This window comes from Tinamus guttatus, unplaced genomic scaffold (genome assembly GCF_059628265.1).
Source record: "Tinamus guttatus ecotype Peru unplaced genomic scaffold, ASM5962826v1 Tinamus_guttatus_pri_ptg000211l, whole genome shotgun sequence".
In the NCBI taxonomy this organism is placed as follows: domain Eukaryota; kingdom Metazoa; phylum Chordata; class Aves; order Tinamiformes; family Tinamidae; genus Tinamus; species Tinamus guttatus.
In genome coordinates, this window is record NW_028288745.1 from 3,482,263 (window position 1) to 3,498,260 (window position 15,998).

A 15,998-nucleotide genomic window follows, 5' to 3' on the forward strand; every position below is an offset into this window, starting at 1 on the left:
TGCAAAAATTAAGAATCGCATCTTGAACAGAACTGTATTTTGTTGTGTTGGTTTCTGTAAGTCAATATCACAATTTCATTTATGTATACTAATTCTTTGTCTGATGATGTGGTCTGCTGAGCCAAACCTAGCAAACCTTATAAGTGACCCAAATGCTCATGTTCAATTTGCATGCATAGGTTTAAACCTACAGATAGCTAATTAATCCTTTATCTTGACACATAGCAGAATAAAAATTAAACACTTACCTGCTCTGGGACGGCAAAGAGCAAGCCTCTGAGCATTATATTTGTTATTATAAACCTATTAAGGCTAACTGAGAAATCCAGGAACTAAATATCCTGAGAAACTTAACTGCTTAATGGAAGAATTTTAAATATCATCATAAATTCTTGATAACAGAATATAAAAATAATTCAACAGATTTCTATGTCAGGAAGTAAGCATTATGATACAACACATCCTGTCATGAAGATTTGTCTTATTTTTTCTAGGATATTTGGAAAACTACTTTCTTTCTTATTTATATCTAAAATTGAAGAAGCTTAAAGAAAGCTTATTTCATGTTTTATTAGAGCACACTAGCTAACATTCAACATGGCATTGCATAGAAAAAACCTCTGTCCAAAGCAGCTTGCATTCAGTCATAGGAAACAATTTTTATCATTCCCACTTTTCAGATGGAAGCAGGAGACCAATGGGTAGTAAGATTCTAAGCACAAAAATTGTGAAAACCTTCACTGTATCGTGTACCTCAGTTTAAGCAGAAAAACAAGCTGAAGAGAAACTCTAAAAACAATTCAGTTTTGTTAATAATGTTAACTTACAGGGAAACTGTCTTGCATATGATACTTTATTGGAATTTATAACTACCAGTAGAAAACTGTTTTCAATAACTTCACTGCAATAAAAAAATAAATAAAAAGACTGTACTGCAATTAAGAACATCATTTCAGTATTATATGCAAAATCATCAGTTCTAATTGTTGCCTAGCTGCCTGGTATAGAAGCTGTTAGTGAATGATAAACTATTACATAGCCTAAGCAATTTATTGTAATGAATGTTTCAATGTGTGTGAAGCTCATTTTTCAATGGTATTAAATTATTCAGATTTATTGTAGTCGATATAACCTTAATTCATTATATTGCATTATTATAATGTAATTGCTTTCCATATATTTGGCATGCATTTTTTTGATTGCTGATTAGGTTCAGTGGCTTTTCCAATTCCCATGGTGCCCGGCAGTCAGCTCGGGCAGTAACGCAACGGCTAACGCAGGGCTCTGGAGAGCTCCATGTCAATGAGCGGTGCAGGGGAGAAGAACAGAAACAAAGTAAAATTGTAATTTTCATGACTCGGGATAGCACAGAAGTGTTTTTATCCCTACTGCCTTGTTCTTTTTCCACAGTAGGGAATGGGAGATGGTTTAGGCCCAGGCACAACTTCATCACTGTGAGTTTATGATGGTATACTACAAAGTATTTCACAGAAAGATAAAACACAAGGATGAGAGATGACCTTTATGAGGTCAAGTACTCGAGAAAAACCTTCCATCTTATCAGTTGGTGGAAGCCTGATGATATGACTTACTCTGGAGTGAATCTAAGTGACAATTTAGGGCTTAGATAATCAGACACATCCCTTGTGAGGTGTTTGAATTTTGTCTCACAGTATGCCACATCATACTATTTTGTAAGTAAAATCATATTTCCCGCCTCCTCTACTGGGAAAGGTGAGCAGAACTGCACAGACTGGCACCAGCTACTGGCATGCCCCAGATAATTTAATGGGCCAGATGCTATGTTATTATGTAAACAAACATTATTCCAATTCTGGCAAGTTTGCTACTAAATAGGATTGATAATTCTGTAAACAAAATACTGGGTTTTTGTATGTAGCATACAAGTACTTAATAGAATCACACCTATAGAAGTATAGAAGTTACCTTTGGAAAGCTGATTTACATTTAACTGTACTAACATCAGTCAGATTAGGGCCATAATACTCAAACAACGCATGACAAGACCATATGGTCTACCCAAACATCATGAGAATCTGCAAACTGAAGTCAAATTACAGTTGCTGGGAAAGCTGCAGACTTCATTCTAGTCTGAGTTACAGTGGATAAGGCAGAAGTGACTTAACTGCTTCACTTATGCCAGCGAAGTATAACTGAAGAGATAAGTGCCCTTCAGTACAGTATATTTTAAGTCCTGCTACTGATATTTCATGCCCTTTTATAGTGTTACATTGTATTAAACTGATTAACAGACCAAGTTCTTCTAGTACTGAACACCTTTCATCAGCAAGGAGTTCTTTGCAAGGGCAATAGAATCTATAGCACATTCACTCCTGCAAAATCCAGCTATCACAGACTAAAACTTTGAAATCTCTTTAAATAAACACCTTACAGTATGTTAAGCATATTTTTGGTCAACATGCTTTGCCATATAACCAGTTTTTGCTTTACTCCTTTCTCATCTGAGGTGTAGTCCACTGTCAGGTCGTCATAGATGAGGCTCAACAAATACTAAAACTCAGCAACTTTACAGACAGAATCCTCCAAGTAGTGTGAATTCATACAACCTTTGAATTTTTCATTTAGATCTGAATTAGTTAAAAAACATAAATTTACATCCTGGAATGACTAATATACTTGGGATGATCAAAGTGCAAAACAATCAGGAGAAAAAGCATTAGACAAGGACAAAAACATTGCCAATCAGTGGGAGCCTGTAGAACGTTTATGTGTATCTGAACTGCAAAACACTTGAAATTTAGTACATTTCTACCTCCTTTAATGGATTCAGAGTATGAGGATAATTTCTAAACTTAATCACATATAATGTTCTAACCATCACAAAGCCACAGCCCTAATGATACCACTGCATTAGGTCACAGCAAATACACTGGAGGAACAATTTAATGCATCCTCCTCCACTGCATGCAGCACATCGCTATACTCTGCTATATCCTATATTGCTATATATTGGTATATACTGTATTGCTCTGCTATAATATACAGTTAATATTATTGTATACTTTTGGTCAGATGGTAGCTGCTACAAGTGACATTAATCCGAAAAACAGTATCTAAAGTCATCTGAACTATCCACACATTTATCTGAAACCGGAAACACAAAAACAAACAAACGAAACTATTCCCACTATTTCCACATTAAAAACAGTGGCAGAAGTTCACTTAAGAATATTTGCAGAGCAAATTGAGTGTATTTCTTGATCTTACCAAGTATATTTGTCTGTTATACTAGTTCAACTAAACTTATGAGCTTCACCATCATTTATTTCAGGTAACTTACTTCTACAACACTGGTGGGTATGATTACCAAAGCTGCTATCAATGATTTACAGTAATTAAAGATAATAAAGTCCACTCTATTATTTGTGAACAGATACTATCAGAGACTATTTTTCCTTGTAAAATTAGAGCAAGGTGGAACAAGGAGATATGATTGATTTATGGTCTAACACTTGTGTCTTACAAGTGTTAACTGTAAATAACACAGAGAGGAATTGTGTAGAAAGCTCACGTTTATTATCAGATCAGGAGGTTTAGAGATCTTAATTTGTGATTAAAAATAATGTTTAGTAACATGGGGTCTATGAATTGCTGAAGAGGGTAGTAAGTGTTAATCCAGATGATACATCACAGGAGGTAAGAAAATTTAGGGAAACTGTTAATCTTTTAATAGTTCAAACAGTCGTCTTTACAGAAGACTGACACACTCCAGCTGAATATGAAGGGAACAAGGGTTACATTGTTAATCTGAATATACGTAAATTGTACTTCAAACACGAGATGCAACTGGAAGCATTAAAATCCAGTGCGAAGGAAGAGGGAGCTCTGACTTCAGAAGAAAGGCTAAATCTAATAATCTTGTATTTTACTTGAACAGCTGATGAACAATACTCTTCATGGGCTGTTGAAAACAAGATTATAAAGCAGAAGAATCATATATATGTGACTAGGTAAGGAAAACAGATACAGAAGACTCATTCATAAATTTCCAAAATTTAGAAAATCATCCAAGCTTTGATGAGATTAACTAAATTATCCAAATTGCAACTTTTTGAGTATCAAGCTTCAAATCACATTTAGGAAGACTGTTGTTTTTATTACAGAGCAATTTCATGCTTGTGAGTTTTGTGATTTTTTTAAAGTCTCATTTAAGTTTTTACCTGCCTCAGGGCTAAATATTTTATTTTCATTAGTAGAACCTGAAGTTTCTAAGGGATGAAGGACTAGAATGTTGACACACCATATTGTTCCATGCATCTTTAGTGGTCTCCAGCCAACTGTGCTGTGGAACTTCCTTTAAATGTGTCTGCAAAGGAGCCATATCAGTCTTTCATAGTGGCTGCAGACATGTAATATGTTGTATAATTATGCTTAACTAAATGTTAGGATCTCTGAGATGAAAGAACAAGTCCAATAAAGAAAGAATTTCAGAAACCCAACTTGAGAAATGCATGCACAGAGCAATCTAGTCAAGAGCACTTTAAATACCTGAATACCCATCATGTCTATATTGCATTTCTTTATGACATTTCTTTAATAGCCATTAAGCACCCACACAAAAAAAATCACATTAAAGGTATTAAGTGTAACACTGCTGCTGTGAGCTCTCATGCAAGTGATAATACCAATTTCCTGTCTTACAACCAAAATAAACAGCACAGACAGAGAAGACATTCCCTTTAAAGGCCGCCCTGATCTTTCTGGCCTGACAGTCTCTGGGGTTCTGAAGAACTGGTGGCCTGCACTGCTCTTTCTAGCTGAAACGGTAACATGAACACTACTTCATTATTGAAATTACTCTGACATACCTATTTCTACAGGTAAAAATGGGAAGTTTATGTACCCAAGCAAGAGGAAAATTGTAAAGATGCTTAAGTACCTAAATCTTAATGAAGTTAAGACATTTTAAAAGATTTAAGTTTAAATACTTTAAAAAGATATCTAAACTATCAAATTGCCATAGACACATATGAACATGCAATCCGTGAATGTTCAGTGAGAATTAGCTCAGGACATTTGTATATCTAAGCAAGCAGAATGCATCGGAGAGCACAGACACAAAGCCAGTTCTACAGAAAACCATATTAAGATATCGGATATCAAAAGCATTAAAGAACTTTAAGAGAGAACATCAGGAAATCTAACAGGGAAAAAAAAAAAAAAAAAAGAAGAAGAAGAAGAAGAAGAAATAATCTCAGCATTAGCCAGTTTAGCTCAAATAAGTTCACTTCTTCTGGGACCTAACTAGAGCTGCATATACAAGACATGTTTAAGTTCTCTGAAAAGGTAAAAATAAAACTTGCTCCCATGGGTTCATGCTTTAAAGTTACAAATATCAAATCAGACAATTAAATAGTTTTATTTTCACATAGGACAGAGCTGTTGTAATTCGTTCTTGCTAAGAACTTGAAAAATGGAGATTATTTTATCACACCCTTATAAATACCTTTCAGTACGTACTTCACCTTTTGTCAGTGTATTTTTATTTAGCAAGGAACATAACTTTTTCCTATCACCTATTCCTTGCACTGTAAGCCCTGCAAATCATATATAACAGGAACAATCCAGTGAAAAAGTTAGGTAGTGAATATTTCAATATTTTCCCTATTTTTTCCCCTTGCCATACTGTATTGAAAAAATATGTAAACTAATATTCTGCATGCACAACATCTGAAGTTAGAATATGGAAGACAGAGTAGACTGTTTTCCTGAGTATAAGTTTACATCGTCATTTGAGCCAGTACCTTTATTTGAAATACTGTTTTTCCAAAGTACATGCAGTTCCTGTTCATATCTTTACGAATGTCCTTTATTAGCTCTTAAATTGCTTTGCACTGTGGATCTGCTTTTAGGATTTAGCTTTTTTCATTATCTAATTTGCCCTAGATTCTGACCCCTAGGTTATTGGCAGGAAACCAATTGTCCTTTATTTCTTTTATTACTAATTTCATAGTTAGAACTAAAGGAAGAAAAAGTCATTGTGAAATGAAATTACACAAAGGTCAACTGTAATGATGGCTTTTATCTTCTAATGGTATTTGTTTCAAGTTAACTTTGATTAAAGCAGATACTAAGAAGGTGATCTCTGACAACATTAATAGACTTTTTCAGTATGTGCAAGCCCAGATAATTTTATATCACACCTATTGTTGACACTTTTGCAGTGTTGAGACTAACACTGGATATCCTAACTGCACTTTTTTCTAAATCTTCTATTATCCATTTAAGGTGAGATTTCCTAATTTTCAGTTATCATAGATTAATCATTCTTTAATTATAATTTAAAAAAAAGGGAGGAAGAATCTGCTCCAGAAATAGAGTAACAACCCTCAATACCAACAGGGAGCATGACTATTAGTTAACTATAGCAAACAGTTCACAAATAATAGAGGGAAAGACATCTGTTAAAATCATTCTTAAGATAACTGAATACTTCAAAAAAAAAAACTCTGGAAAGTAAGGCTTATATTTGTAGAATTTACCAATAGAAGAGAGAAATAATTCTTAATGAGTCTGGATGGCTACTAGGTGTCCAATGAGCTTAAATGAATGGTATTTAAGTTGGTCATATATATATATATATGTATATGTATCCATATCTATTGTATTTTTTTGACTGAAAAAATGTCTAAAATTAATTCCCACTCATTTCTTAGAATATATACATTTCTTTTCCTTTAAAAAAATTACAGTTTGTTTTTTAATGTACGCCTGTAACGCACTATATGCCCATAACATACTACTGGACTGAAGAAATTCTACAAAGACAAGGAAAGTTTCAATAACTTCATAGTACAGATTGTGTATTTGATCTTGCTATATTGTACTTCCAGAGGTTTAAGCAACATCTTAAAAATCCAGATTCTATATAATTTTTTTATTATAATAAAAGTGCTGTGCTAGGTACGGCTGCATGTTTCTAAAATGCTTTAAGGATAACTTAATTGTTAAATATAAATGAAAATTAAAAGATAAATCAGAATAGACTTCACAAACAGAAAAAAAAGATATTCTCCGCTTATGCAGCTGAACTTCCCACCGACTTCAGGATTAGCTTTGCCTATATAGGAAGCAGGAGTTATACTTCTCTTATCCTTGTCTGTCAGGGGGAAATCTATGGGTGAGGTAGTGCAAGGCCAGAGCTATCTCTGCCCCAAAGGGCTCCTGTTCTCACTGTTTATTGCTTTTAATGTACATGGTTGGCATAAGCCACTGGTATTGGCCTCATTGGTCTTATCACCCCAGGCCAACCGCTGGCTTTCTTCACCTATCTCCAATCAACTAGCAGTTGTTATCTGAAGTACTATTAGCTTCAAGTCTCCTGTCACAAGTGTGTTAAAGACAAAGTCGTTAGCCTCCCCCTTAATTACCTATACGTTTTTGTTTTTCAAGCATAAACCACATCCATCTAGCGAGCAGATCAGTTAGAGCTACACTTTTATTTATTCAATATTTCAAGTATTTGAATATATAAATTATTTATCGCTATGGTGGTATCAACACTTTTGTCCTAACTGCAGAAGGAGAAAGGAGACAAACAGTGATGATTTTCCTGGGATAAGCCTGTTTTTTATCAATTCTAGTTGCCAGCTGGAGACATGTCACTTGGAAACAAAAAATTGGCAGTACAAGCAGTCCAATTAACTCAAATTCAAACACTTAGTGGCTGCCTTCCTTACTCTGCAGCTAAAACTGTACATGCAAATAAATACTCACAGCACAATGCCCAATGCCACTGGATAACTCCAGTGATAACATTTTTGTATCACTAAGAAATGAAAAGACAATCCTCTCTTTGGGGAGGATCCTCTTACTGCTGTAAGTTCTCCAGCCGGTGTTGGTGGTGGAACTATCCAAGAGCTTCCCTGGTCTGAGGGAGCTAAGGAGTTACTAAAATCTTTAGCCTAAAAGTGTCTCCTCAAACTAACATGACAAGCAATGGCTACTGAAAAGATTATGACAAATGTTTAGCACAAAAAACAATCCGTGATTCTACGGTAGGAAACCCAGCAATTCTACAGGAAGGCAGCTGTGATAATATCATCCTGGCACTGGCTCCTAGACTGTCTTGACTTTTCAGATTCGGAGTGTGGCTAAATGTCAGGTGCATGCCACCATATTTCAAACTGGTCTCTGTGGAAGACAATGTCCCATTAAAATGGGGCACAGGGCCAAATCAAAAAAGGAAAATGCAGCTTTTGAAGCAGGGAGAACCTTATTATTCTCTCAGAGTTTTTTTTTTTTTTTTTTTTTTAATCAGAACTGTAATACCACAAGGCAATACCAGAACACAAGCACTAGTGAAGGAAACCAAGATACCTGAGTACCTTTTGGAAGTAGTTGAAGGCTCATATTACAGTTTGCCTTTTTAAAATGGCAGTGAAGGACAAAACTGAATGCTGGAGGGGAGGAAAAAAAATTACAGCTAGTAAGTGCTGTTCGTTAATATAGAGATCAGTAATTGATTATGACATAATTCTGCCTTTTCCTTTAACATAAAGCTAGAAAGCTTTACTACAGGGTAGATTTAAAATAAAAGAGAAAAATATTTTCACACCGTTGTGCATAAGACTGACTATTCTATCCATGGATGAACTATAGAAACAAGAGAACTAGCAAGCAGGGGCAGAAGCAGAGCAACGAGAAAATAGTTTATGCAGTGGTTATCACAGTTTATAGTTAATTTCTGCCAAAACGGATTTGTCTCTTCAGTCAAAAGCGTATGTTCTTATAGCCTGGAGATCACAAAATGTAAAATAATGTGTTGCTACATTAATGTGAATATTCATAGGAATATTGAAGGTTCTGTTTTGTCTGCTACTGAAAGGACTTCAGCAGTTTCCGTATGGTGATGACTGGCAGGCTTTAGTGGCTCACAAGCAGCTGTCTTGCATTGCAACCACACAGCATTGCTCCACCTCCAAGCGGGAGTCGGCACCTCTGGGAGCGCATCCTCAGGACTTGCTTTCAGCATTTAGATCTCCATGTACTAATAGCCCCCATACACAAGATCTAAACAAACATGCGCATCCCATGAATAGTTATTGTTGGTTAGTATTAGAGTTCAGTGTGAAAACCACACTTCACATAAACTATAACTTTAGTGGATTAACTTTAATCCCCAGGCTCATTTACTGCGAACATCATTATCCCTGTAGTTCTGCATTCTGTGCAAACTAACCCTCTACTTTCATTCAGCTTCTGAGTTTCCTACCAGTCTGCACTGAATGTCCTCACCCAAGGTTATGTTACTGCAGGATCCACTAGCTAACTTCAGCCTAGAACAGATGCTCGCATCGCAGCGTGTAGAAATTTTTGTCCCATATGTTGGCCTCCAGAAAATACGGATCAGATTACAGACACTAAATTCCTGCAGTATGGAGGCCCAGATTCTCAAAAAATGCTTTAGTATCTCACTCCCAAAGCAAGTTTCAGAAACTTAGGGAGAAAACAGAATTTCATGGCCTACAGGTAGAACTTTGATATATATTAATTAGTTTCCATATCATTTCTGTTTTTTTAGTGGCAGGGGAATTTCTTGAAATTGTGTGATCGTGACTGATGGCGTGTGGTTTTGCATCTTGTCATCTTACTCATCCCTTACAAATAGGGTTTGCTTGGAAGAATTTTATTAGACCCCCACTGATTACTTTAAAACTTCAATTAAGCTGACAAATTTCAAGGCTTTTTCCCCCTCCTACCTCTCAACTTCTCACTCAACTTCTATACTTATAATTTAAGACTTGAGCCAAGTAGCATATTGGTTAGATAGCTTTTCATCCCACCATGAGCAATTATAGCTTTTCTCACATGGCTATTAGTGCATGCAAGGCTCTTGCTGAGATCTAACCAGCACCTTGTAATTCCTTTAATTTTGTTTTCATGCATCTGGGATTCCTGCCAACATTCTGTTCTTTCTGCAAAGTGCTGACACCTTAAGGGCTTTTCCTGCTTCATGTTCTCAAGGCTTGTATGTGGTCACCCTATTCTAGCAGTTCTTCCTTTTTCTGGTTTTTGTAAGAATTTATTCTTCTGCATTTATTTCCATTCAGTTCTGATTTCTATCCAGTATAACAAAACAGCAGCTTCTGCCTTCTGCAGCAAAATATGCATTCAGCTTGGAGCAAAAGAAATTGAAGCAAAAGAGGCAGAGGCTCCTTGCACTCTTCAGCCAGCCCTGCCTCAAACCAGGGTCACCTATGAGTTGCAGCAGCAAAAGGACTATCTAAACAAGGCCAGCTGTCCCCCAAGAGCCAGTGTAATTACTTACATCTGTGCAGAATCTGAGGAACAGACATCCTCGATGCAGAAAGTTAAACATAATAACACATGGGAAAAAATGGATGACCCTGGCAACTGGAGTAAAAGAAATAAATGTAATTCAATAGCGCAAAATGAAATTATGTACTAACAAAGTTATTAGTAATAGCAACTGATAACAGAACTCTGACAAAGCCTTAGCAAAGTATTAAATGGCACTACTCTGAGCTGTTTCCATTCAGGAAATCCAGATAGAAGTGTGTACATCATGTCGTGCATGCACAGCAAGCCTGACAAACAGTAGTTCTGCAAAGCCAAGCTCTGATTTGGCACGCTGAGCTCACAGTCTCGGGTCTAGAACCTGCAGGTTCCAGACAGCAGAAATAGCAGGGTGCCCATCCACAGGGAATCCCAGCCAAATGTAAAATGCCTTTCTGCTTTGAAAAGAAATGGTAGAAAAAGATAAAACTGCTGGCAATTTGGGGTGAAAACAAAAACAATCAAAAAAACAAATTTAGGGTTTTTCAACTCCTCTCAGAGCTGCAGTTGGTACGGCAGAAGAAAATACTACTTGAGGCATTTTAAACCACGCCACCATTGACATTAATTTTAACCTCTTTTCAATATGGAATAGCAAGTTGGCATTAAGCATTTATAATGCCTTTGCTAAGGAAGCTTTTCTGAATACCATATATACTTTCCATTCCCAGAAAGTAAAATATATAGCATGGTATCTGTAGCTTTTATTGTGGTGAACGTGGACTGCAATGTTAGTATTTGTCTATGAGCACTTAAGACAACCCTGTGTCTTAGTCAGGAAAGAAGTTAAGTTACAAAATGCAAGCTTCAGAAATAATGGGATAAAAAGTGTCAGAAACTAGTAGGTTTTCAGAATAGCTGTCATTTAAGTATGGTGAGGCATTTACCCTTGTGCTCCTTGTCCTGTTCAGCTTGGTGATTCTGCAGTGTTTCCTAATGTGAGAGGGTTTTCACAGCCATTTCACTGTTGCTTGACATAAACTTGACATAAATTTACTTTAAAAATGCAGCCAATAGTAACAAAGGTTTTTTTTTTTTTTTTTTTTTTTTTCTCCTCCCCCTCTCAGACAGGTTGGCTTCCTAGCTGGGATGGGCATGAGCGTCAATGCAGCTAGGCACATCTGTGACTATGAACATTTAAAAGAGGTTCCTTGCAGTGAAAGACCTAAAAGAAATTAATAGGTTATCCGCCAAATATATTTTTGCAACCTTTTATAATAATTTTATATGCGTGTGTGTGAATATCCTCAACACAGAAATACTTAGCCTGCCTCACAAAATAGACAAGCACACAAACATTCAACTGATGAGAATTAGTGGGGAGACAACTGAACAGAAAATGGAAGCCCTAACCACAGGGCCATAACCATTGCTTTCATAATTCAGTCTTCTGTTTAATCAACTGTATTTAATCATGTACAACTAGCAAGTAATGTAAAAGACAGGTGAGCTTAGGATATAAAAGATATAAGTAGGACCACTTTATAGGAATGTCAACATTTAACTTTGAAAACATTCATTTTTATTCCTTTTTGCAACACCCGACAGTACATTTTATTTGCTTATTTGTCTTGGTCTTCTCTTTCTGATTTTGCAGGTTTCACCAATCTATTCTACAAGCAATAATTTGCACATGACGCTTATTCGTAAGACTTTCTGCTTGCCCAATTAACAAATAACCACCACTTATGTTTGGTTGACAGCATCGTGCTGGAATCCAGCCCATCACCGTTGTTTAAGGCACGCCATAGCCTAAGTGTAAGTGTGAGGCAGAAACATCATGAAATTCCTCTGAGGAATTTTCTCTTTGTTCTTCTGTAACTGGGTCAGGTTTACCTCTTATTGCAAATTAAAACAGTTTGAAACCTGGACTGCACATATAGAGGATTATAAAACAAGAGACTGTAAAGCATTTCTGATTTCCCTTATGAGCCCTTGCAATTCTGAATTCAAAATCAAATATTTGTACAGACAAACCATCAATATTCTCGTCATCCTATATTTTCATCCCACAATGTAATGCTTTGTGTTAGATTCAGTGAACCCCGAAATATTTATTGCTTTCCTTTTTTATACATGAAAGGAGAAGACAGAAGACCAGAAAGACATGTGTCTCTAATCCTAAAGATGCCACCACATAAAGCAGCAAGAAACATGCAGTCCATCTAATCAGGCAAAAGCATTTGATTCATCTCTGCAGTGCACCAGCCAGGATCAGAGCCCATCCATACGGGAAACACTAGCCAGCAATGATCTTTCAACAATTTTACAGGAAAACAGAGGAGTCCCTTCCTGACTCTCAGAGGCAAACAGCTTATCTTTGGGGACAAAAAGTTTATCTTTAGGACAGCTTGCAGAATTGAAAATGTTATAAATGTAAATAATTTTACTTTGAGAAAAAAATCCAGGTTCAGCAATCCCTACAATAGCAAAAAGCAAATCTTGACAGCAGACTAGAAGTAAATCTATTCTTCTCTGGTCACTTCTCAGACTAGAAGTAAATCTATTCTTCTCTGGTCACTTCTCCCAGTAATTTAAAGGTAAGTTGCTTAAAAACAACAGAGCAAATAGACAAGAGTCAATAAAATATGCTTCTGCTTTCCATTTGTGTCCTTGTGTGCATGAATAGCATTAAGGTGCAAGTGTTCATACCATGCCACAGAAATTAAGTATGCATTTTCCCATTCAATTAAAAATCCCAGCCTAAAACGAATCAAGAACCCTCAAATCATTGAATACTAATAACAGTCTGTTACCAGTTAGACAAAACACTGTCTTCCAATTTGAAGTTTAGGGTTTGATATCTATTAGACTGATCTGACACTCTGAGGGAGCTCAAAACAAGAGAACAAAGCAGATCAAGACTTTGTTCAATAAGGAAATGATCAATCATTTTAAATGATTCCACTCCCACCTCATCATGGTGACTCTTAATGGTGTACACAACACGCCTTGCAGAAGGGCTAACAGCAGGCTATCTGCAGGCAGCCATCTGCATTTGCCAGATTCCACCATCACCACCCCTGAATTAGGCTAGCAAAATAATTTTGTTATAAACAGGGAAGCTGCCTCTAGGCTTCAGCACAGGTTAGCCACAGTGGATATTATGGTCACCACCTCCTTCTTCATCCTCCAAGCTCTGCCTGATGGTTTTGAAACTCAGCACTAGGGGCAAGGAAAAAAGAAAAAAAAAAAAGAAAAAAAAAAAAGCAAACTTAGCATTAAAGATAGTCTTTCCCTCTCACACTGAACACTTATCTCAGTGTAAATAATGGATGATAGGCAGTTCCGCCCTTGAAACACACATCAAGTAATATTGCAAATTCATGCAGTATTCTCCTCTTTCAAGTGTGCCGGTGAACTCCACAGAGATCTTTAAAGGCAGGGCTGTGTTATTTCAGCAGTCTCTCTAGAGGTCTCAGATTTATTTTTCATTTTCTTCCAGAGACACAGGTGTCAGTAAGTGGCAGCACACAAGACATCAACCAGAACTTCGTGAATACGCAGTTAAGGGGGTGCAGCCTTCTAATTCAACTAGTAAATAGATTCCTTCGGACATCAAAGGAGGGCAAGCTACTTACATCTTGAAATAACCTTGCAAACTTTTATTAAAATATTTTTTCATTGCTTTCTTGTTTATGCTACAGGAAAATACTAGTAAAACTCCCGAATTAGTGTATTTAACTTTCTGTGGTTAAACGCGGAATGGCAGAGATCCCTCAAGGGTCATTTTCGACCTGACAGAAGTTACTGTCTTGGACTATCCAGTGCCAACAAGGCACATGACAGTGAATGCACATGCAAGGCAACTTCAAGACTGCTCAAAAAAATATCGGTGTTTAGTTTTTTTTTCTCCCAATTAAAATTAGCATTTAAAAGCTAAGTCAAAGCCCTTGAAATTCAGTGAAACAACTCCTTTTGAGTTCAGTATTCCTCAGGTGAGTCTTCTAGAGAGAACACTGGAAGATAAATAAGGCTTATGAAGGATGGTTATGATTGAAAATGAAATCTTCAAGAGAAGATGAACAGAAGAGGGATTGAGTAAATTTAAATCTACTTTGGCGTTGGTTCATATAAGCTACAGTAAATTATACTGTCAGAAATGAAATTAATAATGGTAAGAGACTTCAAAATAAATGATTTAAAAGCAGCTACTTAAGAAATATCATTAAGGCACCTCCTGCCATGAACACCTGCTAGAGACTCTCTACCATGCACTTCTGAACACTTGAGTTCGGAAACATTGTTTCTGTGCTAATTAGCAAGCTTTGGTCTGGGATATCAGGTGTGAAAAACCTGCCATTCGAGATTTTCAGCGATGTTTTCTTAAGCAACATATAACTTCACACAATTCAGTTTAAGAGGTATTATTTTTTACTGTGACGTGCAGAGAAGAGCTATAGGAAGTCCACATATATTTGGAGATAAGCTTTACTTCATTTCTCTGTTTCAGAGACTTAGAATCCTTCTATAGAAACTGAGGCTAAGCAGAGATTTTCAGCAACAACAAAAAACACTAACTGTGAAGTAATAATTTTTGATTCTCTAGTCAAGCACATTAACTTCTGTAAGACCGAACACACACTGCATATTTAAATTCCAAGATTTAATTTCTTGAGGACATAATTAATAGCTGAATACAAAATATATTGAGCTTTCAGTAACCCTGCTTCAGGAAAAAAATATTCTAGAGTAATATTATTATATCTTGGTTTTAAATTGACCAGACTGCTGAACTACTAAGAACTGAACCCAGAGGGAAGAGCAAAGCTGAAGAAGAAAGAGGCAATAAATATACATCAAATAGAGTCTGTGTCCTCTTTCAGCCAAGAGACAGATGCAGACTTACAATAGCAGTGAAGATTTAAGATATTTTTCTTCTAACAGTCACTTTTCTATGATTTCATGAATTTGTTTTACACTAAAGGCACTGAAACATATGACAATAAATTATAAAAAAAATAAAATTTCCTTATTACATTACAATGCCCATTTCTGGAGTAAATACTTCCTTTGGAAAGTTGGAGTAAGTTCCCAATGAAAGTGTATCCATAAAACGTGAACTAGACAGATGTTACATGAGTTCGTGGAGTTAAGCATGCAACCAACACTAACAACTTCAAGATGCTGCTTTTCTAGTAAGAATACACGTAATAAATTGAGTTGATGGGGACTAAGAGGACCAGGCCTTGGTCTGTGACAAGAGCCACAGCGCTTTTTTACAGTTCTGGGACAGTCACTTAGATTTACATATTCAAAGCTGTTTAAGAAATTATCTATTAAATTAAATGCCACAACAGTCTATGTGAGAAGGGGTCTACCACTTGTTTGTATTGCTGCATTTTTGAGCTTTCTGTCCATTACATGAAGAGTTTGGTGGTCATACACAAATACACCTGCCAAGGAGCAACAGGAACAGGCATCTCTGTGATGGGGCTGAGCCAGGACGCGAGGTTGACCCCAGCACAGGCACCATCCCACGAGGCCCAGGCAGGGCAGTCAGCATGGGGGCTGCTCATGGCCCATCAACAGCTCCTCCATCAACACGGTGAGGGGCAGACCAGTACAAGGCCATCGTGGTGTCAGCGGGGAGCAGAAAAGGCAGCAGGAGCCACAGCAGAGGAGTGAGGTCCATCCAGGAGATTTTGTTCCTGGAG